General features: G+C 43.7%; 1 pseudogene across 1 annotated transcript in view; it reads right to left on the bottom strand.

Moving 5' to 3' along the window:
- Positions 1-19,516: 19,516 nt before the first annotated feature.
- Positions 19,517-23,867, bottom strand: part of LOC125545421 (uncharacterized) — a 35,644-nt pseudogene continuing 31,293 nt past the window's right edge. Inside the window, exons 2-4 of the transcript XR_015599363.1 lie at positions 23,047-23,652; positions 20,746-21,688; positions 19,517-20,133 (exon numbers count right to left, since the gene is read on the bottom strand). The product of XR_015599363.1 is annotated as an uncharacterized LOC125545421 (transcript). The remainder of the gene's footprint in view (positions 20,134-20,745; positions 21,689-23,046; positions 23,653-23,867) is intronic.

The following is a 23,867-nucleotide window of genomic DNA, read 5'->3' as shown; positions in this document are numbered from 1 at the left end:
GAGGCAGACGCTGGGACGACCGTGGCCCGCGCTAGGAATGGCGCAACAGGCCTCATGAGGACCGCTGGCAGGACCATCCTCGCGAGGGGGCCTGGAGGGACCAGCCTCGTGAGGATCGCCCCCAAAGCAACGCCGGTCTTCCCCCACTGCCGCCACCAAGAAGGAACGACGATCACCATCAGGACGAGGGGGCTGGGGGCTTCCAGGAGCCGCGTGCAATCGCCTACATCTTGGGCGGCGCCCAGGCCCCAGCCTCTCAGTGCATCTTCAAACAATTTGCTCACTAGGTGAGCATGGTGCTCCCCAAGCTCGAGGCCACGCGCCCGCTCAAGTGGTCCCAATGCGCCATCACTTTCAACTCGGCAGATCAGCTCAAGTGTGCGGCCACCGCCGGCGCCCTCCCGATGTTGTGTTCCCCAGTCATCAGCAACGTGCAGGTTACCAAGACCCTCATCGACGGCGGTGCAGGGCTCAATGTCCTGTTCGTCGACACGTTCGACAACCTCCAAGTGCCATATGAGCAGCTCCAGCCTACCAAACCTTTCTCAGGAGTGACCGACGGTTCCACCACACCGATAGGGCAGGTCCGCCTGCCTGTCACCTTCGGGGAGCGCAAGAACTACCGCACTGAGCTCATCGACTTCGACATCGCGCACATCCGCCTGCCGTACAATGCCATCCTCGGGTATCTAGCCCTGGCCAAGTTCATGGCAGTCACCCATCACGGCTACAACGTCCTCAAAATGCCAGGAAGAGGAGGAATCATCACGTTCCTATGTGAAGAGAGAGACGCGGTGTGCTCCCTCGAGCGCGCCTTCCAAGCTACAGCAATCAACGACCCCCACAGCAGAAGTGAGGGCCCTTCAGAGGCCATCCCCAGGAATAAGAAGCCGCGCCGCGCAGGACCTCAGGAGGATGGCGTCGCGGCAGGAGCCTCATCAGGATCAGCATCCGTCCCAGGGGCGCCTCCCTCCATCGCATAGGAAGGCGCACCCGGCGCCCTCCTCGGGCAGGGCTCGGGGGCTCTCTTCTGGAGGGCCTCAGACCTTGCCAACCTCGCGAGGGAGGCGCTTGGGCACCACTTGGAGGCGTGCTTCGCGGCACGTGTCCCTCAGGAGAGCACGGGGCAAGGAGTACCCACCACTCAGGATTTCATCACCAAGACCGCTCAGGAGCTGCAAGACGCAAGAGCCATGCGCGGCAACGGCCGTTCACGAGGCGTAGCTCCCCATCCTGGCGAGGATGCTGGGCTGCGTGTTTGCATCGATGTCCCGGGGCTCAACAGGGTCGCGTCTCAGGAGCGCTTCTGGCCTTCGCGTGTGGGCCGCTGCGAGGGCCCGCCAACAGCTATGTTCGCATGCCCTTCGGCTTGCCGAGCGTGGCGTTAGCCTATCAGCGCAACATTCGGCGCCTCCTGGCGGCTCAGGAGGCCCAGTACCACGTCGTACTGGAGGAAATGAAGACGGTCTTCAGGGAACCTCCCGAGCCCCTAGAGCCTCCCGAGGCTCAGGGCTCCAGTAGCTCATGAAGAGTCATTTCTTCGACGCACGCCTCCAGCTGCACCAACTCTACTTCGTCTACAGAACCAGGTGACGTCTTCCAAGCTCGTTTAACTGGGAGCGCCCCTCGGGCTGCATTTTTCCCAGGCCGCGTGGGTCTGTCCCTGCGGCATGTACCCCTTTTGCATATGTCTTTAGCCTACATTGCTAGGGGGCGCCCCTCGGGCTGCATCATCCCCAAGCCGCTCAGGCCGGACCAGTGGCATGTATCTTCCTGCATTTACCCAAGTCGATTTTCCTTCCCTGCTTAACCTGCCTACGGTTATCACCTGCTCGATCATCGCCTCCCATGGGGCCTCCTCACAGGCACAATGCTGGTGCATGGGCCCGTCCCTGCCACGTCGACAAATCTGAGCGATCGAGCTCTGGCTCGCGGCACGCCCCGCGCACGTCACCTCTCCAGGCCCTCAGTGCCTTCACTTCATCCAGAGCATCCAGCGGCAGGCTGGTAGCTGTAATGGAAAACCGTGTTTCTTCTTGCGCCTGTACACAGGGATCCCATGGGAAAGATAGCAGACGACACCGCGAGTCTCCTTTTCTCCTGTGCAATTTGCTTGCGCGTTAAAAGGGGGGCTCCTGAGCATCGCGACTCGGGAGCTCTTACTGGCTCTCCAGCCCTCACCCCCTGGCCTTGACCACGACATCACGACCTGGCATACCGGCGGCGACTGAGCTCGCTCGAGGGCCGGGACCTGAGGACGTAGAGCACTAAGGAGAGCATGGGGGAGGGAAACTCGAGTGGGCCGGCCTCGCTATGCCGCACAAGTTGGCGCGCAGCCATAGCGCAACGTCAGGAATCGCCTCGAAGTCAACAAGATAAGTTCCACCCTCGGATCGGCTAAATGCTTGGGCCTAATGGTCACTCACGCCTTGCCGCAAACCCGTTGTGGACACGTCAACTCCATGTCTTCCCTTGCCATGGCCGCTTGAGCGCTAAGGGGGGCCTCCTGAGCATCGCGCCTCAGGGGCTCTTACTGGACCTCGGGCCGCACACCTCCTGGCCTTGACCACGGCACGCGACCTGGCATACCAGCGATGGTTGTAGCCTGCCTGGGGACCGGGACCTGTCGGCGTAGAGCAACAAGCTATCGCGAGGAAATAAAGGGGGGACCAAGCATAAACGGGACGCGCGTTCGCCAAATTTTCATAACAAGGAAGATAAGCACAAAAGACATTACAGACACTTACATGCCCCCACGGGGCACTTCATGATTCTTTGCAAGGAACAAAAGCAGAAACTAAGGGGGTTCCTATCTACACCCTCCCGCGGCAGACACCATCATCAATAGTGGGCCATGGGAGGCCGGCGCCTACCCCATCCAGATCAGCGGCGGCGACGGCCGGACGCCGCAGCCCTGCTTCGAGCGCGGCGAGAGCTCGGGGGCGCGTAGCTGTCATCGCTCGTCTCCGGAGTCTCGTAGAGCTCGGGAGAGTTGCTGGACTCCCAAGGGCTGCTGCTGCTAGAGTGGCCGCGAGCGGAACGCGCATCAGCCTCGCGCTCCTCTCCGGAGCAGCACTCCAGGCGGTGGCCCTCAGCATCGAAGACCTTGAAGAAGAACGTGGAGACACCGTCATACTCAAAGTGGATCGCGAGGGCGCCCCTCGCACGGCAAACCCGCGTGATCTCACCCCAGCCATGAGTCATGAAGATCTTGCCGGTGGGGACCGCTTCGATCTCTGCTCCAGTCACCGGAGCGCTGCAGTCCGCGTGCTACAACCAGAGCTCGAGAGGCCCCCTCGGCGGCATCACATCAGAGAAGAACCGCGGGAAGCGGATCCAAGAGCTTGGAGGCATCGGCGCCCACAGCACCAGCTCACGCGAGGAATCCGCGGCGTGGATTCCGGGAGCGACGGTGCGCGTCGCCGTGGCGCGGCGACCCCGAGCGCAGCGCGGGCGACGCTGCTCGTCGCTCCGTCCTCGTGAGCCCTCGGCTCGGGCATACAAGGGTAGCGGATACCCCGGAGGAGGCCGCTCGCACCAAGGCCTCGTCACCACCTACATCGCCGCTTCATCACGATGATGGATCGACCTCTTCTTCGATGGAAGTGGCCCCGTATCACCCCAAAGGGCCTTTCCCTTCTCTTCGGCGGAGAACCTTCTGATAGGCGCCATTGTTGTTAGCAGTGGAGCAAGGAGGAAGAAGCAAGCGAGCGAGGAAGAGATGGGCGACGGGGGCTCTGCCCCCTCCCCATTTATAGCAGGAGAAGGCGAACTGGCACCTCCCACGATCGCAGGTAACGATGGTTTTCCTTGCATGTCACAGGGACTTGTCAAGTCGAGCAGTTGTCGAGGCAGCATGGGGAAGCGGAGACGCCCACGTCCAATCAACCGCCACGCGTCAACCGAGGCCATAGGCTTTTGGGGCCCGCGGCACTCCGAACTTGACTCTTGGCTTCGCCGCGAAGCCAAGCCCGAGCGCACCTTGGGCCCGGGGGCTACCGTCGGTGTTCTGGGAACGGGGGTCCCTAGACTTGCCTACCTACGGCCCACAGCGTGGCTAAGCCAGCAGGCCGTACGGCCCATCTTCATCAACAAGGCATCCAAGACCCTCGTGAGTTGCCAAGCCTCGCGAGGCGGACGACGCAAGACCTCCTCTGGAGCGGCATAGTCAGGCAGGCTCACGAGGAGCGTAGATATCAAGGAGGGGCAAACCTCACGAGGCTCTCGTGACGTGAGCCATGACGATCGACACTAGGCGGGCGCCAGCGCGCACAGCGTCCTTGTTTCCTCTTTGGTGCTAAGGAAGCAGGCGCAGGCGAAGAGTACCGAGGCATCAGGCAAAGGTTGCCATATCGGTGCAACGAGACCAAGACCAGAAGGACGGCAAGACGTAGGTCATCATGGAGCCCAAGACGGCGTCACCACCAGAGCCTTTCGCAGGCGAAGCCACTTTTGTCAGGATAGCTTGTACTAGTTGTCCCCCTTCGAATTTGCCCGCCGTTGTGGGCTCCCTTCCCGCTCAATATTTGGGAAGAGGACTAGGGCCTATATAAGAAGAGCTAGCCACCACCGTAGAGAAGGAGAGGGAGATCACTCTCACCCGCACAAGTTAGCCAAGCACAAGAACACCTCAACCTTGGAGGCTGTTCTTCCCCTTGTACTGTTCATCATCAGCCCAAGAGGCAATCCACCACCACCACACTGGAGTAGGGTATTACACCACAACGGTGGCCCAAACCAGTATAAATCTTGTGTCTTTCCGTGTTGCGAGTTCGTCGAGTTCGTCCGCGAGATCTTAGCGAGCTAGGGCATAGATTGGTAGGAGGGAAAGACTTCATGCGCACCCCAGTGTTTGAACCTTAAGGGTTTGCCGGAACCCCACATCCGACAGACTCCGTTTGATATTCCTTTTCTGCGAAACACTGAAATATGCAAAAAAACAGCAATTTGCACTGAGCCTTGGGTTAATAGGTTAGTCCCAAAAATAATATAAAAGTGTAAAATAAAGCCCATTAACATCCAAAACAGGTAATATAATAGCATGGAACAATCAAAAGTTATATATACATTGGAGACGTATCATGCACCTGCTACCTTTCAAAGATGCATGATTGCTATATTCTCTGACTTTTGTGAAAATATTGTTGAGGTTTTCACGGATGATTTTTCTGTATATGGAACTTCTTTTGATGATTGCTTAAGCAACCTTGATCGAGTTTTGTAGAGATGTGAAGAAACTAATCTTGTCTTGAATTGGGAGAAGTTCCACTTTATGGTTAATGAAGGTATTGTCATGGGGCATAAAATTTCTGAAAGAGGTATTGAAGTTGATAAAGCTAAAGTTGATGCAATTGAAAAGATGACGTGTCCAAAGGACATTAAAGGTATCAGAAGTTTCCTTGGTCATGCCGGTTTTTATAGGAGGTTCATTGAAGACTTCTCAAAAATTTCCAGGCCTCTGACTAATCTCTTACAAAAAGATGTTCCTTTTGTCTTTAATGATGATTGTGTAGAAGCATTTGAAATACTAAAGAAATCCTTGATTTCTGCTCCTATTGTTCACCCTCCTGATTGGAACTTACCCTTTGAAATTATGTGTGATGCTAGTCATTATGTTGTAGGTGCTGTTCTAGGACAAAGAGTTGATAAGAAATTAAATGTTATCCAATATGCTAGTAAAACTCTAGACAGTGCCCAGAGAAATTATGCTACTACTGAAAAAGAATTGTTAGCAGTTGTATTTGCTTGTGATAAGTTTAGACCTTATATTATTGATTCTAAAGTAATTGTTCACACTGATCATGCTGCTATTAAATACCTTATGGAAAAGAAAGATGCTAAACCTAGACTTATTAGATGGGTTCTCCTACTACAAGAATTTGATTTGCATATTATTGACAGAAAAATAGCTGAGAACCCCGTTGCAGACAACTTGTCTAGGTTAGAGAATGTTCTTGATGACCCACTACCTATTGTTGATAGGTTTCCTGATGAACAATTAGCTATCATAAATGCTTCTTGTACTGCTCCATGGTATGCTGATTATGCTAATTACATTGTTGCTAAATTTATACCACCTAGTTTTACATACCAACAAAAGGAAAAGTTTTTCTATGATTTAAGACATTACTTCTGGGATGACCCACACCTTTATAAAGAAGGAGTAGATGGTGTTATTTGACGTTGTGTACCTGAGCATGAACAGGAACAGATCCTACGCAAGTGTCACTCCGAGGCTTATGGAGGACACCATGTTGGAGATAGAACTGCACATAAGGTATTGCAATCCGGTTTTTATTGGCCTAGTCTCTTCAAGGATGCCCGTAAGTTTGTCTTGTCTTGTGATGAATGACAAAGAATTGGTAATATTGGTAGACGTCAAGAAATGCTTATGAATTATCCACTTGTTATTGAACCATTTGATGTTTCGGGCTTTGATTATATGGGATAGTTTCCTTCCTCTAATGAGTATACACATATTTTAGTTGTTGTTGATTACGTTACTAAGTGGGTAGAAGCTATTCCAATGAGTAGTGCTGATCATAACACCTCTATTAAGATGCTTAAAGAAGTTATTTTTTTGAGGTTTGGAGTCCCTAGATACTTAATGACTGATGGTGGTTCACACTTTATTCATGGTGCCTTTCATAAAATGCTTGCTAAGTATGATGTTAATCATAGAACTGCATCCCCATATCACCCACAGTCTAGTGGTCAAGTAGAATTGAGCAATAGAGAGCTTAAATTAATTTTGCAAAAGACTGTTAATAGATCTAGAAAGAATTGGTCCAAGAAACTTGATGATGCATTATGGGCCTATAGAACTGCATATAAAAATCCTATGGGTATGTTTCCATATAAAATAGTTTATGGAAAAGCATGTCACTTACCTCTCGAACTAGAACATAAGGCATATTGGGCCATTAAAGAGCTCAACTATGACTTCAAACTTGCTGGTGAGAAGAGACTATTTGACATTAGCTCACTTGATGAGGGGAGAACCCAGGCTTATGAGAATGCCAAACTGTTTAAAGAAAAAGCTAATAGATGGCATGAAAAAAGGATACAAAAACATGAGTTTAATGTAGGTGATTATGTATTGTTATACAACTCTCGTCTAAGATTTTTTTTGCAGGAAAACTCCTCTCTAAATGGGAAGGTCCTTACGTTATCGAGGAGGTCTATTGTTCCGGTGCCATAAAAATCAACAACTTTGAAGGCACAAATCCGAGGGTGGTGAACTATCAAAGAATCAAACATTATATCTCAGGTAATCCTATAAATGTTGAAACTAATGTTATTGAAACCGTAACCCCGGAGGAGTATATAAGGGGTACCTTCCTGAACGTTTGAGCCTCCGAAAAGTAAGAGGTATGTGGTACGGTAAGTAAACCGACTCCAAAACAGTTCTAATAGCAATTTTCTCCATTTTGGAATATTTAAGAAAATAGGAAAATAAGAAGCAGTCCAGAAAGGACACGAGGCACCCCCCTGCCTCGTGGGCACCTCGTGTGCCCTCCGGACTCCGTTTTTTTGCACGATACTTATTTTGGTCAGTAAAAATTCATTATATAATCTCCCGAAGGTTTTGACCACCGTACCACGCAATTATCCTCTGTTTTTATTTCGAGTTGTTTTCTAAAAGAGTTTTCAAGGCCAGGCATCATGTCGTACCCTTCCTCCAACATTGAGGGCGACGATGCTTGGCTAATGAAGGTAGATCTAAAGAGAGAAGAACCCGAGAAGATCAAGAAGGATGATGGGATCAAGAAGACCATGGAGGATCAAGCTCCGGAAGCAGCAGAATAAGACATCCTTCAATCTCATTACAATCTTCTTACCCCTACTGAAATTGAAGCTTACAAGGTGATTGAAATAGTTTGGGTGCAAAACAAGTATCTAACTCATGAAAATATTCTGTTGCAAGAGCATATCACCGCACTCAAGGGCATTATTCGTAAGTTGGAGCACCTCCTACGCTCGATGTTGGACGACAAGCCTACATCATCAACAACTCCATCATCACTACCACCAAAGGAGAATTGAGTATTGGGTGTGGGCACTCCCCTTGGAAACTGCGGAGCTTGGGGGAGTGCCCCGGTATCGTATCACCATCACACTTTTATCTTTACCGTTTTTCTTAGTTCGATCCTTTTGGTAATATCTTGATCTAGTGGAATAAAGTTTTAGTATGATTTAGTTTTGAGTTTTTCTTTATGATCCTTCTATCTAATCGAGTTCTACCTCTTGAGCACTGCGTTGGTTTTCCCCGAAGAGAAAGGGATGATGCAGCAAAGTAGCGTAGGTATTTCCCTCAGTTTTTGAGAACCAACGTATCAATCCAGTAGGAGGCTACGCGTGAGTCCCTCGTACCTGCACAAAACATATAAATCCTCGCAACCTACGCGAATAGGGGTTGCCAGTCCCTACACGGCCACTTACGAGAGTGAGATCTGATAGATATGATAAGATAATATTTTTGGTATTTCTGTGATAAAGAAGCAAAGTAAAATAAAGGCAAAGTAAAAAGCAAAGGAAATAACTAAGTAGTAGGAGATTAATATGATGAAGATAGACCCGGGGGCCATAGGTTTCACCACTGGCTTCTCTCGAGAGCATAAGTATTCTACAGTGGGTGAACAAATTACTGTTGAGCAATTGACAGAATTGAGCATAGTTATGAGAATATCTAGGTATGATCATGTATATGGGCATCACGTCCGAGAAAAGTAGACCGACTCCTGCCTGCATCTACTACTATTACTCCACTCATCAACCGCTATCCAGCATGCATCTAGAGTATTAAGTTAAAAACAGAGTAACGCCTTAAGCAAGATGACATGATGTAGAGGGATAGACTCATGCAATATGATGAAAACCCCATCTTGTTATCCTCGATGGAAACAATACAATACATGCCTTGCTGTCCCTACTGTCACTGGGAAAGGACACCGCAAGATTGAACCCAAAGCTAAGCACTTCTCCCATTGCAAGAAAGATCAATCTAGTAGGCCAAACCAAACTGATAATTCGAAGAGACTTGCAAAGATAACCAATCATACATAAAAGAATTCAGAGAAGATTCAAATATTGTTCATAGATAGACTTGATCATAAACCCACAATTCATCGGTCTCAACAAACACATCGCAAAAAGAAGATTACATCGAATAGTTCTCCACAACAGAGGGGAGAACATTGTATTGAGATCCAAAAAGAGAGAAGAAGCCATCTAGCTAATAACTATGGACCCGTAGGTCTGAGGTAAACTACTCACACTTCATAGGAGGGGCTATGGTGTTGATGTAGAAGCCCTCCGTGATCGATGCCCCCTCCGGCGGAGCTCTGGAACAGGCCCCAAGATGGGATCTCGTGGATACATAAAGTTGCGGCGGTGGAATTAGATTTTTGGCTTAGTATCTGATCATTTGGGGGTACGTAGGTATATATAGGAGGAAGGAGCACGTCGGTGGAGCAATAGGGGGCCCACGAGGGTGGAGGGTGCGCCTGGGGGGGTAGGTGCGCCCCCTACCTCGTGGCCTCCTCTTTTGTGTCTTGACGTAGGGTCCAAGTCTCTTGGGTCTTGTTCGTTGAGAAAATCACGTTCCCGAAGGTTTCATTCCGTTTGGACTCCGTTTGATATTCCTTTTCTTCGAAACCCTAAAACAGGCAAAAAACAGCAATTCTGGGCTGGGCCTCCGGTTAATAGGTTAGTCCCAAAAATAATATAGAAGTGGATAATAAAGCCCAATAATGCCCAAAACAGTAGATAATATAGCATGGAGCAATCAAAAATTATAGATACGTTGGAGATGTATCAAGCATCCCCAAGCTTAATTCCTGCTCGTCCTCGAGTAGGTAAATGATAAAAACAGAATTTTTGATGCGGAGTGCTACTTGGCATAATTTTAATGTAATTCTTCTTAATTGTGGCATGAATATTTAGATCCAAAAGATTCAAGACAAAAGTTCATATTGACATAAAGATAATAATACTTCAAGCATACTAACTAAGCAATTATGTCTTCTCAAAATAACATGGCCAAAGAAAGTTCATCCCTACAAAATCATATAGTTTAGTCATGCTTCATTTTCGTCACACAAGAATGCTCTCATCATGCACATCCCCGATGACAAGCCAAGCAATTGTTTCATACTTTAGTAATCTCAAACCTATAAACTTTCACGCAATATATGAGCGCGAGCCATGGACATAGCACTATGGGTGGAATAGAATATAATGAGGGGGGTTATGTGGAGAAGACAAAAAAGGAGAAAGTCTCACATCAGTGAGGCTAATCAATGGGCTATGGAGATGCCCATCGATTGATGTTAATGCAAGGAGTAGGGATCACCATGCAACGGATGCACTAGAGCTATAAATGTATGAAAGCTCAACAAAAGAAACTAAGTGGGTGTGCATCCAACTTGCTTGCTCACGAAGACCTAGGGCACTTGAGGAGGCCCATTATTGGAATATACAAGCCAAGTTCTATAATGAAAAATTCCCACTAGTATATGAAAATGACAAAACAAGAGACTCTCTATCATGAAGATTACGGTGCTACTTTGAAGCACAAGTGTGGCAAAGGATAGTAACATTGTCCCTTCTCTCTTTTTCTCTCATTTTTTTGGGCCTTCTCCTTTTTTATGGCCTTTCTCTTTTTTTTATTCCTCACTTGGGACAATGCTCTAAAATGATGATCATCACACTTCTATTTATTTACAACTCAATGATTATAATTCGATACTAGAACAAAAGATGACTCTATATGAATGCCTCCGGCGGTGTACCAGGATATGCAATGGACCAAGAGTGACATGTGTGAAAGAATTATGAATGGTGGCTTTGCCACAAATACTATGTCAACTACATGATCATGCTAAGCAATATGACAATGATGAATGTGTCATGATAAACGGAATGGTGGAAAGTTGCATGGCAATATATCTCAGAATGGCTATGGAAATGCCATAATAGGTAGGTATGGTGGCTGTTTTGAGGAAGATATAAGGAGGTTTATGTGTGAAAGAGCGTATCATATCACGGGGTTTGGATGCACCGGCGGAGTCTGCGCCAACTCTTGATGTGAGAAAGGGCAATGCACGGTACCGAAGAGGCTAGCAAGGATGGCAGGGTGAGAGTGCGTATAATCCATGGACTCAATATTAGTAATAAAGAACTCACATACTTATTGCAAAAATCTATAAGTCATCAAAACCTCGGCACTACGCGCATGCTCCTAGGGGGATAGATTGGTAGGAAAAGACCATCGCTCACCCCCGACCGCCACTCATAAGGAAGACAATCAAATAACACCTCATGTTTCAAATTTGTTACATAACGTTTACCATCTGTGCATGCTACGGGACTTGCAAACTTCAACACAAGTATTTCTCAATTTCACAACTACTCAACTAGCACGACTTTGATATTATTACCTCCATATCTCAAAACAATCATCAAGCATCAAACTTCTCTTAGTATTCAAAGCACTCATAAGGAAATTTTACTAATCTTGAATACCTAGCATATTAGGATTTTAAGTAAATTACCATGCTATTTAAGACTCTCAAAATAATCTAAGTGAAGCATGAGAGATCAATAGTTTCTATAAAACAAATCCACCACCATGCTCTAAAAGATATAAGTGAAGTACTAGAGCAAAACTATATAACTCAAAAGATATAAGCGAAGCACATAGAGTATTCTAACAAATTCTAAATCATGCATGGCTCTCTCAAAAGGTGTGTACAGCAAGGATGATTGTGGTAAACTAAAAAGTAAAGACTCAAATCATACAAGACACTCCAAGCAAAACACATATCATGTGGCGAATAAAAATATAGCTCCAAGTAAAGTTACCGATAGAAGTAGACGAAAGAGGGGATGCCTTCCGGGGCATCCCCAAGCTTTGGCTTTTAGGTGTCCTTAGATTATCTTGGGGGTGCCATGGGCATACCCAATCTTAGTCTCTTGACACTCCTTGTTCCATAATCCATCAAATCTTTAGCCAAAACTTGAAAACTTCACAACACAAAACTTAAAATAGAAAATCTCGTGAGCTCCGTTAGCGAAAGAAAACAAAAGACCACTTCAAGGTACTGTAATGAACTCATTATTTATTCATATTGGTGTTAAACCTACTATATTCCAATTTCTCTATGGTTTATAAACTATTTTAGTAGCCATAGATTCATCAAAATAAGCAAACAACACAAGAAAAACAGAATCTGTCAAAAACAGAACAGTCTGTAGTAATCTGTAGCTAGCGCAAGATCTGGAACCCCAAAAATTCCAAAATAACTTGCTCGACGTGAGGAATTTATCTGTTAATCATCTACAAAAAGAATTAACTAAATATCACTTTCCAAATAAAAATGGCAGTAGTTATCGTGAGCGCTAAAGTTTCTGTTTTTTACAGCAAGTGTAACAAGACTTTCCCCAAGTCTTCCCAACGGTTCTACTTGGCACAAACACTAATTTAAACACAAAAAACACAACCAAAACAGAGGCTAGATAAATTATTTATTACTAAACAGGAGCAAAAATCAAGGAATAAAAATAAAATTGGGTTGCCTCCCAACAAGCGCTATCGTTTAACGCCCCTAGCTAGACATAACAAGCAAGGATAGATCTTGGTATTGCCATCTTTGGTAGACAATCCATAAGTGGCTCTCATAATAGATTCATGAGGTAATTTAATTTTATTTCTAGGAAAGTGTTCCATGTCTTTCCTTAATGTAAATTGGAATCTAATATTTCCTTCCTTCATATAAATAATTGCACCAATCGTTCTAAGGAAAGGTCTACCAAGAATAATAGGACATGAAGGATTGCAATCTATGTCAAGAACAATAAAATCTACGGGCACATAATTCCTATTTGCAACAATAAGAACATCATTAATTCTTCCCATAGGTTTCTTAATAGTGGAATCCGCAAGGTGCAAGTTTAGAGAGCAATCATCAAATTCACGGAAACCTAACAAATCACACAAAGTCTTTGGAATCGTGGAAACACTAGCACCCAAATCACATAAAGCATAGCATTCATGATCTTTAATTTTAATTTTAATAGTTGGTTCCCACTCATCATAATGTTTTCTAGGGATACAAACTTCCAATTCAAGTTTTTCTTCATAAGATTGCATCTAGGCATCAACGATATGTTTAGTAAACGCTTTATTTTGACTATAAGCGTGAGGAGAATTTAGCACGGGTTGTAACAAGGAAATACAATCAATCAAAGAGCAATTTTCATATTTAAATTCCTTGAAATCCATAATAGTGGGTTTAGCAACATCTAGGGTTTTAATTTCTTCAATCCCACTTTTATCAATTTTAGCATCAAGATCAACAAATTCCAAATTCTTGCAACGCCTTCTAGGTAAAGGTGGATCATATTCAGTCCCATCATTATCAAGATTCATATTGCAAAACAAAGATTTAATAGGGGACACAACAATAACTTTTAGATCTTCATCTTTATTTTCATAGGAACTAGAAGAACACGCTCTTATAAAGGCATCTTTCTTAGCACGCATCCTAGCGGTTCTTTCTTTGCACTCATCAATGGAAATTCTCATGGCTTTGAGAGACTCATTGATATCATGCTTAGGTGGAATAGATCTAAGTTTCAAAGAATCAACATCAAGAGAAATTATATCAACGTTCCTAGCCAACTCATCAATATTAAGCAATTTTTCTTCAATCGGAGCATTAAAATTCTTTTGTGAAGTAATAAATTCTATAATATTAGATTCAAAATCAGAGGGCATCTTATTATAATTTCCATAAGAATTGTTGTAGGAACTACCATAATTATTAGAGGGATTACTAGGATAAGGCCTAGGATTAAAATTTCATCTGTACGCGTTGTTACCAAAATTGTTCCTACCAACAAAATTCACATCCATAGATTCATTATTATTCGCAATCAAAAGTAGACAAGAGCATATCATTAGGATCAGAAGAAACACTCTTATTAGCAAATAATTTCATAAGTTCATCCATCTTTCCACTCAAAACATTAATTTCTTCTATCGCATGTACCTTTTTATTAGTAGATCTTTCAGTATGCCATTGAGAATAATTAACCATAATATTATCTAGGATTTTAGTAGCTTCTCCTAAAGTGATTTCCATAAAAGTGCCTCCTGCGGCCGAATCTAAAAGATTTCTAGAAGCAAAATTCAATCCGGCATAAAAGTTCTGTATAATCATCCACAAATTTAAACCATGACTGGGGCAATTACGTATCATTAGTTTCATTCTCTCTCAAGCTTGTGCAACATGTTCATGATCAAGTTGCTTAAAATTCATAATATCATTTCTAAGAGAGATGATCTTAGCGGGAGGGAAATACTTAGAGATAAAAGCATCTTTGCACTTGTTCCGTGAATCAATACTATTTTTAGGCACAGACGAAATCCAAGCTTTAGCACGATCTCTAAGCGAAAAAGGAAATAGCTTCAATTTAACAATATCATTATCCACATCTTTCTTCTTTTGCATATCACACAAATCAACGAAGCTATTTAGATGGGTAGCGGCATCTTCACTAGGAAGGCCGGAAAACGGATCTTTCATGACAAGATTCAGCAAAGCAGTATTAATTTCACAAGATTCAGCATCGGTAAGAGGACCAAGCGGAGTGCTAATAAAATCATTGTTGTTGGTATTGGTGAAGTCACACAATTTAGTATTATCTTGAGCCATCATGACAAGCAAGCAAATTAACACACAAGCAAACAAAAAGCAAGCGGGCAAAAAGAGGCAAATAGAGAAAGAGAGGGAGGATAGAGAGAGAGGGCGAATAAAATGGCAAGGGTGAAGTGGGGGAGAGGAAAACGAGAGGCAAATGGCAAATAATGTAATGCGGGAGATAAGGGTATGTGATGGGTACTTGGTATGTTGACTTTTGCATAGACCTCCCCGGCAACGGCGCCAGAAATCCTTCTTGCTACCTCTTGACCACTGCGTTGGTTTTCCTCAAAGAGGAAGGGATGATGCAGCAAAGTAGCGTAAGTATTTCCCTAAGTTTTTGAGAACCAAGGTATCAATTCAATAGGAGGCTACGCGTGAGTCCCTCATACCTGCACAAAACAAATAAATCCTCGCAACCAACGCGAATAGGGGTTGTCAATCCCTACATGGCCACTTACGAGAGTGAGATCTGATAGATATGATAAGATAATATTTTTGGTATTTTTGTGATAAAGATGCAAAGTAAAATAAAGTCAAAGTAAAAAGCAAATGAAATAACTAAGTAGTAGGAGATTAATATGATAAAGATAGACCCGGGGGCCATAGGTTTCACTAGTGGCTTCTCACGAGAGCATAAGTATTCTACGGTGGGTGAACAAATTACTATTGAGCAATTGACAGAATTGAGCATAGTTATGAGAATATCTAGGTATGATCATGTATATAAGCATCACGTCCGAGACAAGTAGACCGACTCCTGCCTGCATCTACTACTATTACTCCACTCATCGACCGCTATCCAGCAGGCATCTAGAGTATTAAGTTAAAAACAGAGTAACGCCTTAAGCAAGATGACATGATGTAGAGGGATAGACTCATGCAATATGATGAAAACTCCATCTTGTTATCCTCGATGGCAACAATACAATACGTGCCTTGCTGCCCCCACTGTCACTGGGAAAGGACACCACGAGATTGAACCCAAAGCTAAGCACTTCTCCCATTGCAAGAAAGATCAATCTAGTAGGCCAAACCAAACTGATAATTCGAAGAGACTTGCAAAGATAACCAATCATACATAAAAGAATTCAGAGAAGATTCAAATATTGTTCATAGATAGACTTGATCATAAACCCACAATTCATCGGTCTCAACAAACACACCGCAAAAAGAAGATTACATCGAATAGTTCTCCACAAGAGAGGGGGAGAACATTGTATTGAGATCCAAAAAGAGAGAAAAAGCCATCTAGCTAATAACTATGGACCCATAGGTCTGAGGTAAACTACTCACACTTCATCGGAGGGGCTATGGTGTTGATATAGAAGCCCTCCGTGATTGATGCCCCCTTCAGCGGAGCTCTGGAACAGGCCCCCAGATGGGATCTCGTGGATACAGAAAGTTGCGGCGGTGGAATTAGGTTTTTGGCTCCATATCTGATCGTTTGGGGGTACATAGGTATATATAGGAGGAAGGAGTACGTCGGTGGAGCAACAGGAGGCCCATGAGGGTGGAGGGCGCGCCTGGGGGGGTAGGCGCGCCCCCTGTCTCATGGCCTCCTCTTTTGTGTCTTGACGTAGGGTCCAAGTCTCCTGGGTCTTGTTCCTTGAGAAAATCACGTTCCCGAAGGTTTCATTCCGTTTGGACTCCGTTTGATATTCCTTTTCTTCGAAACCCTAAAACAGGCAAAAAACAGCAATTTTGGGTTGGGCCTTCAGTTAATAGGTTAGTCCAAAAATAATATAAAAGTGGATAATAAAGCCCAGTAATGTCCAAAACAGTAGATAATATAGCATTGAGCAATCAAAACTTATAGATACGTTGGAGACGTATCATCGAGTCCGTGAGCTATATATAATAAAGATTAGTTTTGAGTCAAGGGCTTGGCTATCTTGCTATGATCTTGAGGGAATAAAAGTACGAATAAAAAGAAATAAAGAGATCATATTGATATTATGGAGAGTAATGACTTCACATATAAAGAGTAAGATGAATAAAAGTGGTTGAGAGTTGACAAACATAGTTTTGGTCATCGTTGCAATTAATAGGAAGTAATAAATACAGAGAGGTTTTCACATATAAATATACTATCTTGGACATCATTTATGATTGTGAGCACTCATTAAAATATGACATGATAAAAGGTTGATGTTGGACAAGGAAGACAATATAATGGGTTATGTTTTCTTACATCCGAAATAAATTATATTGTCATGGATCATCCAACATGTTGAGCTTGCCTTTCCCCCTCATGCTGGCCAAATTTTTTGCACCAAGTAGAGATACTACTTGTGCTTCCAAATATCCTCAAACCCAGTTTTTCCATGAGAGTCCACCATATCTACCTATGGATTGAGTAAGATCCTTCAAGTAAGTTGCCATTGCTGCAAGCAATAAAAATTGCTCTCTAAATATGTATGATTTATTACTGTGCAGAAAATAAGCTTTGTACAATCTTGTGATGTGGAAGAAATAAAAGCGACGGATTGCATAATAAAGGTCCATATCACAAGTGGCAATATAAAGTGACATTCTTTTGCATTAAGATTTCGTGCATCCAACCATAAAAGCACATGACAACCTCTACTTCCCTCTGTGAAGGGTCTATCTTTTATTTTTGTCCTTTACTTCATACAAGAGTCATGGTGATCTTCACCTTTCCTTTTTACATTTTATCCTTTGGCAAGCACTGTGTGTTGGAAAGATCCTGATATATATAGCTAATTGGATGTGGGTTTTCATAAATTATTGTTGTTGACATTACCCTTGAGATAAAATGTTGGGAGGCAAAACTATAAGCCCATATCTTTCTCTATGTCCGATTAAAACTTCATACTCATAAGTATTGCGTGAGTGTTAGCAATTGTGAAAGACTAAATGATAGTTGAGTATGTGGACTTGCTAAAAAACTCTTATATTGACTCTTTCCGGTGTTATGATAAATTGCAATTATTTCAATGACTGAGATTATAGTTTGTTAGTTTTCAATGAAGTTTCTGATTCATAATTTAAATTGTGAATGAATTGTTACTTTAACATAAGAAATCATATGACAATATATATATATACATCTGGGCTATTCTGTTTCGCATAACAGAATATTATTCTGTTACCCTACTTGAACTGATGGTTTCAGGTGGTTGGACTGATTGGATTCGAGCGGGTGAACTGATACTTTCATTTCTGCTGAAAATCGTCTTCTTTAGTTCCAAAAAAATTTGTATTTTATTTTTGTCGGAACGGGGCGTGTAATATATCGTTGGAAAGCCCTTAACATCTATATTACAAGTATATTGAACGTTTTTGCAAAATCATTATGATTTAAGAGCAGTTTTGAAAAAACGTTTTTTTCAAAACCAAAAACGCGAATCGTATTTTGGACTTAATTTTTAAACGGTTTGTCGGAATTGAGCAAATAAGATGGCGTTGGAAAGCTGGTGAAAATCCGCTTCTTCCATATATCTAATGTTTTTTAAAATTTTATATGTTTTAAAAGTAATTTGAAAATGGTGAAATTCTGGGCGAAACGTATTTTTGCGATTTTTTGCAAATTATATGTCCGATTGACGCAAATGATACGGCGTTGGAAAGCTGTGGAAAATGCGCAACTTTTTTGTATAGAAAGTTTTTCCAATTCCTTACGGTTTAAATTCAAATGTGAATACGGTGAAAATTGATTTCGGACGTGATTTTTTTAGAAGTTTATCAAAATGGGGCAAATAATATATCGTTGGAGAGATATCGAAAAAGCAAAACTTTGTGATGTTGAAAGTTTTCTCAAATTCGCAATCATTTAAGAGTAATTTTAAATACGGTGAGACCTTACATGTTGTTTTCTGATTCAAAAAACAGAGTAGTCATACTGATCTAAGTTCGGGTTTGAACTGACGTTGTCGTACTTGATTTTACAATCACAAAGTGCTAAAAAAATCATTGAACTTGTATTTTTATTCTTTGAATTTTTGTGTTGTGTACTTTTCTAATTGTAATGCATGAACTTAAAGGTGGTTTCCTATTTTAGTTAAACTTTGAGCATATTAAAACTTATGTGTTTTCTTCCTGAACTTATTTGGGACATCATGTTGAACTTATTACTTTTCTTAAGCATGAATCTCTCGTGTTTCCTTCTTTATGTTACTTTTTTCCTTCAACTATACTGCTATAACATTTTCTTTCTCAAACTTGCTGTCTCTCGAGTAAGGACCGATGCTATGTTTTCATTTGAACAGGTATCAAATTTCTCAATAGACATATTGAACTTTTTCCACGTTGCATTATGCATTTGATGATATAATCCCTGTTGAACTGCTACACCAGAGCTAAAAAAATCTATCCATGTGAAATATTATTTTACATTGAACTTTCATCAATCAACATACATCATTTTCCTTCCTGTTCATACACGTGTTGCAGACATTACATACACATACACAGCTCCACGATCATACACAATTTCATGCTGTAGCTTCTCCTCGCTTCCTTCAACACAAACAATCAATTGGAGAGAAAAGCACATATGATTTTAGGGCCGTGTTCGGAATCCATCCCATCCGCTCCGACTCCGCGGAGTTGTGGAGCTTAGTTTAGGCCGCTCCATAAAAATGAGCTAGAGGCTCGTCCGGTCCGGAGCGGAGTGGAGGGAGCGGAGAGGAGCCGAACGCGGCCTAGATACAAAAATCACCTCCACGTCTACCAGCTGGACTGATGTTTGCTTTCTTCTACTTCCATGGTCATGCACAAGTTCATTCAACTGTTGAGCAAAAGCTCTATCCCATGAAGCTAAAAACAAAAATAAGGCTGAACAATACCTTTAGGTTCAGTGCAGTGGAGGGAGGGAAAGGAGGCAGCCTCCTGAGTTGCGACGTCGAACGGCTTGGCGCTGCCTCGTTGAACGGCCTGGGTTGGTGGCAGTGAACGGTCGGGGCGATGCAGCAACGGAGGCCCACCGGCGGGAGGTAGCATGGTGAGCTGAAGACTCCATTTATGCGGGGCGAGCACCGGTCATGCACTGTACTATTTAGAAAGGTGTACCTGTACTTCTCAAAATAATGGAATAGGGGTACTTTCTCCTGTAACTTTTTTAGTTCAAGTATGACGCACACATCTGTATTTTAAGCACTATGATTTGTAGTCCTCACAAAAGAAAGCATGAGAATTATTCAACAAAACACAGAAAAGTGAATAACATTTTTTATTTATTTAGCAATTGATATGTAACTAGAGTGCAAAGCTGCCAAGCAAATGCACGATACGGTTGACTAACACGTGAATTTGATGTACGCGTGCCTTGTAGTGTAGGGTTGTACTGACACACTCAACATCAAGAAATTTCCAATTCGCCCAAGATCAAACTGCACCAGTTCGTGATGCGAAGGCTGGCTGCCTGGCTCGTCGTCGTTGAACTGAACCCCGTGCCCCTGTCGAACTGCTGAAACATTTTAGTATGGGTTAGATACAGTTCCAAACTAGTACCTGAAAATCCCATCCCCAAATATCCATGTAAAGCTTCAGAGTTGGAAGTAATCTAAACAGAGCCATATCAAAACATTGAACTGATACATACATGCAGGAACGAAACAGGTAAAAGCAATTTTTATAACAATTGAACTTGTAGTTAACTATTCTATAACAAAAACTAAACTATTTTTTTGTAACGATACGTGGACTCGGGGGCATCGATACATGTACTTCTGTACATAATAGCTCTCCCTGGTGAACTATGATAAGCCCAAATATAAATGGGAGCACGAATGGCACCCATCTATGGTACTTCCTCCGCCCGAAAATACTTGTCGTGGAAATGGATGTATCTAGATGTATTTTAGTTTTAGATACATCCAATTTTATCTGTTTGTGCGACAAGTATTTCCGGACGGAGGGAGCATCTCAATAAACGCAAATTCTCCTATTTAGAGAATCACACAGCTCACATCTCGGAAAAAATAACACATAGAGCACACACCATGCATGCCCGCACAACATCAGACCCAATTCCAGAACTTGCAAGACAATAGCGGTAGTGAATATTTTTTATTACCTTCTTTGTAGCGGTAGAATCAAGCACACTAGGTAATAGCTAGCAGCTAGCATGAGGTGCACCAACAGCTAGTGGCAGTAGGTCGAGGTCGTCCTGGATGCGGCTGGAAATGAGAAGCAGACGGAGGTCGAGGTCGTCCTGGTTTCAAAAATATCACACAACCAAGTACTGATCAAAATCTCCAAATCCAGTGCAAAAAATTAGATGCTGATGTGTCAACAATCTATGTCGATTTACTCCAAAACACAAAAAATGTGAAGAGAATATCCATCGCACACTTTCAGCGTGCATGGTATCACTGACCTCACTGACCTCCTCGAGATGATGACCTTGTCCCGCTACAACATCTTACCGACTATTAAAATATCAGCAGAATGCTACATTGCCGAGAGGTTTATGCTTCAAGGTCAATAAACGTTTTCTTAATTAAAAGAATGAGAAAAGAAACTATAAATGAGCTTCATACTATGAACGAATGAGCACACAAATATTCTCTCCGCTACAGACTTAAAGAGACATCAGTACTTGATTGACTGGAGTAGAAGTTTAGATTTGTAGCAGCACACGCACCAAACTTACTGATTTTTCTTGAACATATTTTAGGCGATTGAATCAGTACTAGGAGGACTGGACAAATAGTTCAGATCTGTAGCAGCACACACTAGAAACTTACAGAAATTTATAGAATCAAAACAAACTTACAGGATTTTGAAAATTGAACTGACGATTTTTCTGCACATGCACCCAACAAATTCCACTTCTTCAACAACAAATCTTCTCCCGCAGTCCTGGATCTTTTGTACAACACATGGAAACTGAAGCTGCCCCTCCAGCCATTCACAGAACAAAGAAGACGACATATGCATTGGGTTCCTCCGTTTTTAGCTACTCTACAAGTGCTGCTATTGCTTGTAATTCACGAACATGGCCCTGCATATAATAACTAAAACAGATGCATTATATAAAATTCACAAAATGTGCTTCTATTTCTGTTTAACAAGCTGCTGAATGTTTTTCTACCGAGTTGCTACTGCAGTGCACACACATATACTTGAATTATTTCCAATCAGCTAACTGATTTCACTATTTTATACTGAATTGCGACAAATCTTTTTTTGCTAGCAAAACTTGAACTGAAAAAGACTACAAAGGTGTACGCATATATAGCAAATGGTATGAGATGCATTTTGTTTTGCTTCATGCAGAGCAGCAAGGAAGTGAGATCGAGAGAAAAAAAGGGAGATTGGGGGCGCTGACCATCGGCGTCGGCGGAAGAATCGCAGGCAGAGCCCGGAGCAGAATCAGAGGAGCGGTGGTGCGTTGGAGCCCGGAGTAAAAGGATTTCATATTTTTCACCTTGAGATGATATCAATTTTCTGGAGGTCTTGATGGAAAATGCCGGTGTAGGTACCAGACAACCACCAACTAAACACCAGCCTGAACGAAGGCAATTTTTTTGATTTTTCAGTGCATTCTAGGCAAGAACCGATCCGAGTCAGAACTGATGTGATTTATTCCATCGAACTACTACAATAGTTTCTCTATACTGTTATGTTTTTAACACACAAGTATTGAACTTTTCCTGCCTTCTCATTATGAATTGATGACATAACACATGTTGAACTGATTGAACAAAATAGAACAATAATCACTTGAACTAAACGATCTTGAGCTGATGTAAAAGATGCACCTTTATTCGTGTTTTTGGTTCAAAAAAATTATGAAATAATTAAAGTAAATGATCTTGAGCTGTTGTAAATTAACACCATATAATATAACAATATTTTTCATACGAGGCAAGACAACCAAGATTGAGAGAATACACTGAGCACCATGTCAGGTCAGTGGTTGGTCCAAAAAAATTATGAGGTCAGTGCCTCCATAGAAGTAACAAGATGCAAGCTTAGTTCTTAGGTTACAGATTTGAAATACTAGTACTGCTACCAACATTTATAAATACTAGTGAACTTGAACTTATGGTCTCTCGAGACCTGAACTAATTGTGCTACAAGCACACACACAAAATCCAACAAAGCTGATATAAGTACATGTTAAAAATATAATCATGTTCATGTATATATATAAGTCCACTGAGCACCATGTCAGGTCAGTGGCTGGCCGGCAAGGAAATTATGCCAGAGAAATAAAATGCTGTGAGGGCTTGAAAGTGATGCATAAAGGTTTATGGTAATAAGTAAATATACTGGCCGGCAATATTTCGGCAATTGACATGGGGGAAATAGAGAGGAAACTGGACATGCATTCGTCAAGTAGGTGAACTCTAAGGTATACAAAACATACACTGAAAAAACTGAACCTCCAGAACCACATAATGGAAGTTGGAGTTGCGAATGGTGGTAGAGCTGCGGCGTTGAACGGCTCGGCGTTGTATTGTTGAACGGCCCGGGGTGGCGGCAGTGAACGGCCGCCATGGGAGGCACCGTGGCGTTGGACATCAGCGGTGGTCAGGGTGCAGGGACACCGCGGTGGTCAGCGTGCCGGGCCACATCAGCTGGGCTAGGGACGGCATCTCCCACGTGACCTTGACCGTGTGGCACGGCGGCGGGGTTGGTCCGCCAGCGGAAGAAGGCGGAGGGGCAGCGGTGCAGGCGGCTGGAAGCAGAGGGCGGCGGTGGCGGGTGAAACCGTGGAAGCAGGGGTCGGCGCCGAGAACCAGCCGAGGAGAAGGTGGGGGAGGGGCGGCGGCGGGCTCCAGCCGGGGAGAAGGTGCGGTCGGGGCGACGTCGGGCTTCAGCCGGGAGAAGGTGGCGGCGGGGCGGCGCTCGGCTCTAGCCAGGAAGAGGGTGGGGGCGGGGCGGCACCGGGATCCAGCAGGGGGAAGGTGGCAGGCTGGGCAGCGCCGGGATCCTGCCAGGGAGAAGGTGGGGGCCGGGGCGGCGCCTGGATCTAGCCAGAGAAGTGGGATTGGGGGCAGTCAGGAGTGGGTCGTACGGTGGGATGGGTGGGTTTTTCTGTTTTTCTTCTTCGCGGGTCGCCGCTGGTCCGGAGACTACAGATCGGGCCCTTATAGCGCCAGTCGAAAGCTAAATCAAATTCCGAACTTCTAACCCTGAAATCAGCACACCGAACTCTCCGATCCCAGTCTATTTTGAACCTTAGCC

This window comes from Triticum urartu, chromosome 3A (genome assembly GCF_056163025.1).
Source record: "Triticum urartu cultivar PI428250 chromosome 3A, HENAU_Tu73, whole genome shotgun sequence".
In the NCBI taxonomy this organism is placed as follows: domain Eukaryota; kingdom Viridiplantae; phylum Streptophyta; class Magnoliopsida; order Poales; family Poaceae; genus Triticum; species Triticum urartu.
The sequence above is the reverse complement of the archived record's forward strand: the minus strand, read 5'-3'. Positions and strand labels throughout refer to the sequence as shown.